Source organism: Gasterosteus aculeatus, unplaced genomic scaffold, assembly GCF_964276395.1.
Source record: "Gasterosteus aculeatus unplaced genomic scaffold, fGasAcu3.hap1.1 HAP1_SCAFFOLD_34, whole genome shotgun sequence".
Lineage (NCBI taxonomy): Eukaryota > Metazoa > Chordata > Actinopteri > Perciformes > Gasterosteidae > Gasterosteus > Gasterosteus aculeatus.
In genome coordinates this window covers 120,308-124,902 of record NW_027554892.1, presented here as the reverse complement: position 1 = coordinate 124,902, position 4,595 = coordinate 120,308, and the positions used below count along the sequence as shown (strand labels likewise).

Here is a 4,595-nt window from a genome sequence, read left to right as displayed (position 1 = left end):
GCCCTCAAGGTCCACGACCCCGATCACACCCACCACGCTGTCTGAGTTGAGCTCCTGGCAAGAGAGACATACACTTCTGTTAGATATTTTCCTTCCGTCACCAATCACCAAAACATTAATCATACTCCTATACCCTTTTTTATTGATCCAATTAAACTACATATGTGTACGCTCTTTTTTAATTTGTTTTTTTATTGTCACTTTAAATCTTTTTTTTTTAATGAATGCCTGTACATCAGCAACTACCAAGTAGGCCGACCTCGACGAGTGTGAACGCCGTGGATTGGAGTTGTTCTCCGTAGTCCGAGCTGGTGGCTTTGAGATGGGAAATCTCTACGTGCGTCCCGATCTGGAGCTTCTTTTCCACCGCTGCCTCCCTCCACAGACACACCGGCATTTGCGTTTCCCCCTGTGAAGTAAAATAATATTTTAAATGTCTGTCTAATGGTCTGTCTGCGTCGCTCTCTCAATATAAAGTAGATCGCTTACCTGCTGCAGCTTCGCTGGCGCATCGGGAAGCTCTCCCTTCCCTTGGTGATCTTTTTCACCGTGGACATCTGAACAAGATGATTTATGGGTTCATTAAAATCGCATGCCAATATGCGCCATTTCCCGTAGTTAATCTAGCATAATCGAAAAATGTACTTACTTCGACCACTTCCCCCTGCACAGTCAGGAGGTCCTTGGCGTCCCTGCAGGGACGGGGGACGGATTAAAGCCTCCGCCTGCGCTCTGAGCTCTTGGGAGACGGTGAGAGGAGCGCTCCTCCTAAAACACCGTCTCCTTGGTGATATTAATCATGTACGGGGGAGACCCCCCTCTCAGGGAATGCCCCCGCAGCATGTAATGCCCGCCCGCTTTAAATTTGTGGGCAAATTCTCCGTAGGCCGTAAATTTGGCCACCGTCTTCCGGTCCGACACCGATGCCAAGACGTTATTTTTGATTGTCACCGGTCTCGCGCCAGTGGAGTCGAACTCCCAAGCGACCACCTTGCGCTGCTCCACGAGCGCCACCACGCACAGGTGGATAACTGGGGGTCTGTGGTAAGGAGTCGGGGGCTTGGTCCACAAAAGATCGTGTAGGGCCATTATTCTGAAATAATACAAGAAACACAAGTTAAATTGTGTTCAGTTAATTGAACAATACGTTAAACAATAGGCCAGTTTTTAAAAGTCTTATATTTCACAATGGGTTGCCTCTTTAGCATATTATAAAACGATACATATACATATAAACGTGGACTTAATTCATGTCAGTATTGTTAATATTATTCATATTACATATCGCATATAGGAGGAACAGCACTTACCTCTCTCAACTTTGCGTGTCAAAGATCGTCCGTCTGCTCGCTAAGGCTTTTTATATTGTCGCTTTGGACGTAGCAACAGGTGAGTTTCGGCTCTTCATAGGAGAGAAATGTTCAATACTGACAGTGATTGGTAAACTAACAAACACAGACACATGCGCACACATGAAAGGTCCAATGCGGTGAGATGAAAAACACTCAGTTGGTGCGCATTTTATCTCCATAGTGCACTTAGTTCACTTCAACTCTGTTTTGTACTTTTGTACAGGTGATACACATTTTTATTCACTGAGGCTGTTTTGGGTCAAATTGATCTGAATCTATCAATTTATTTGAGATCTCCCAGTGTCGATGAAAACAAGAAAATGATGGTTTTAGGGAATCTTTAATATGTTGAACTGTACAGGCGATGCTTGTGTGTAATTTTCCTGGGACAAAGGTGACAGAGGTCAAGGGGGAACTCCACACCGTGACAAGAACTGTCTGTGTTCTGTGATGCGTCTGGGTCCAAAACAACCACAAAGTTTAGGAGGGGAAGGGTGAACACGCCGTCAGCGTGGCTTTATTTCCAACAAAACAAAAAAACAATAGGATGAGGACGCCGTCCGCGTGCTGCCGGTCCCTCCGGCTCAAACACGTATCAAAGACCAACTTAAAACGTCCTCGGTTTCCCGTCGTTGCCTGGGACAAAAAGGGTGGTCGTTAGTCAGGGGGTGATCACAACATGACTAACAGGGTCGAACAACGTGGAGTCTCAACTTACCGCCCGATGGTGAGAGCTCTGCTCTGGATACGAGCCAGGCACACACAGAGAGGCCAGGGTGCAGCTCCTGTTATGCCGACACCCTGATTGGCAATTCAGCACAGCCGTGCTCCTGCAGGCGGGGCTGGGAGCATATCACCCTGATCAAGGATGGATCTGGGGACATACCTCCCATCGATGACCCGCCCCAAGAGCTGCACCCGGCCCCCTCTGCGTACACCAGTGCTGCAATAGAGACTCTCACCTGATCGGGGGCAGCCTAGGGTAGAGACTCCACATTTCCCCCCCCTAAGCTCCTTGCTTGGTCCAGGAGCTTCATGGTCATCATCTTCGTGCATGCGGGACATGGCATCTGCATGCTGCATCTCTTTTCCAGGCCGGTGTTCGACCCTGAACTTATAGTTCTGCAGCTCCACAAACCACCGCGTGACCCGCTCGTTCCGATCCTTATTGAGGGCCATCCACTACAGGGGTGCGTGGTCTGTAATGAGGGTGAATTCCCTGCCCCACAAGTAGTACCGTAGGTGATGGATGGCCCATTTCACGGCCAGGCCTTCCTTCTCGACCGTGGCATAGGTCTTCTCATGTGGCAGCAGCTTCCGGCTGATGTAGGTCACCGGGTGTTCGTCCCCGTCGACGTTCTGGGCCAAGACTGCTCCAATGCCGGTCCCAGAGGCGTCCGTGTGGAGGACAAAGGGCTTCGAGAAGTCAGGGGCCACCAACACCGGTTCCTCACACAGGGCTTTCTTCAGGGTCTGGAACGCCTCTTCAGCCTCCCTGGTCCACTTCACATGGTGGGGCAGATTCTTCCGGGTCAGTTCGTGGAGGGGGGCTGCGACTGTGGCGAAGTTTTTCACAAATTTCTGGTAGTAGCCCACTAACCCCAGGAAGGACTTCACTTGCTTCTTCGTCACTGGGTGTGGCCACTGTTGGATCTTCTCGATCTTCCGTACCTGGGGCTTCACGCAGCCCCTCCCTATTGTGTAGCCCAGGTAGTCAGTTTCGGTCCATCCTAGTCGGCACTTCTTTGCGTTGGCCGTTAGCCCGGCCCGTCGTAGTGCGCCCAGCACCGCCTCCAGGTGCTCCAGGTGTTGGACCCAGGTTGCGCTGTGGACCACGATGTCATCTAGGTAGGCGGCGGCGAATGATCGCAGGGGCCTGAGGACTTGATCCATAAGCCTCTGGAAGGTCGCGGGAGCACCATGGACGCCGAAGGGTAGGACCCGGTACTGGAACAGTCCGTCTGGGGTGGCAAAGGCGGTCTTAGGCCTTGCCCTTGGGGTCAGAGGGACCTGCCAGTACCCCTTCGTCAGGTCCAGGGTGCTGACGTACCTGGCCGGCCCCAATCGCTCAATCAGCTCATCGACCCGGGGCATGGGATACGCGTCGAAGGTTGAAATGTCATTCAGTTTCCTGAAGTCGTTGCAGAACCGCAGGGTCCCATCCGGCTTTGGGACTATGACAATGGGGCTGGACCAGGGGCTGTAGGACTCTTCGATCACGCCGAGGTCAAGCATCCTTTTCACCTCCTCCCGTATGGCTGTCCGCCGGGCCTCCGGTATCCTGTAGGGCCTCTGTCTGACCACTTGCCCTGGTCTGGTTTCGATGTCATGCTGGACAACTTTTGTGCGTCCCGGTAGCTCGGAGAAGATGTCCCGGCTGCGACTTAGGAGCTCCTTCATATCCTGGACCTGTCCTGGTGCAAGGTCCTCTCCAAGGGCCACCTCTGGAGTCTGGGGAGAGACAGGGGACAGAAGAGCCGGGTACGGCAGCGGCTCGGCCGTATGCCACTTCTTTAGAATGTTCACGTGGTAGATCTGAAGGCCTTTTCGCCGGCCCGGCTGACTTACCCGGTAGTTGACGGGACCCACCCGCTCAACTACCTCAAACGGGCCTTGCCATTTTGCCAGGAACTTGCATTCCGTCGTGGGGACCAACACCAGGACCTTCTCTCCAGGCTGGAACTCCCGTACGCTGGCGCCTCGGTTGTAGGTGCGGGCTTGGGCCGCCTGGGCCTTTTCCATGTGTTCCCGGACAGTTGGCCACACCTTTTTAGCCCTCTCCTGAAGCCGCTCCACATGCTCGATCACGCTGCGATGTGGTGAAGGCTGGCTTTCCCACACCTCCTTGGCCAGGTCTAGAAGTCCTCGGGGCCGCCGGCCATAGAGTAGTTCGAACGGGGAGTAACCCGTGGACGCCTGGGGAACCTCTCGAATGGCAAAGAGGACGTAGGGGATGAGCTGGTCCCAGTCTCTGCCGTCTACCTCCACCAGTTTCTTCAGCATCTTCTTCAGGGTCTGGTTGAATCTCTCCACGAGGCCGTCCGTTTGTGGGTGGTAAACGGACGTGCGTATTCGCTTTACCTTCAGCCATCTGTACAGGGAACTCATTACTCTTGACATAAAACATGTACCCTGGTCCGTTAAAACTTCGTCCGCGATCCCTACCCGGCTAAATAACATCATGAGTTCGTGGGCCACATTCTTCGCATTGGCCGTACGCAGGGGAATGGCTTCCGGGTACCG

The 4,595-nt window shown here is 53.0% G+C and overlaps 1 long non-coding RNA gene across 1 annotated transcript; it reads right to left on the bottom strand.

Moving 5' to 3' along the window:
- Nucleotides 1–206: 206 nt before the first annotated feature.
- LOC144394043 (uncharacterized) lies at nt 207–936 on the bottom strand. Its single transcript, XR_013456877.1, has 3 exons — nt 650–936; nt 490–557; nt 207–409 (listed from the first exon to the last, which is right to left on the bottom strand). It is a non-coding gene; the product is annotated as an uncharacterized LOC144394043 (long non-coding RNA).
- Between the last annotated feature and the right edge of the window lie 3,659 nt (nt 937–4,595).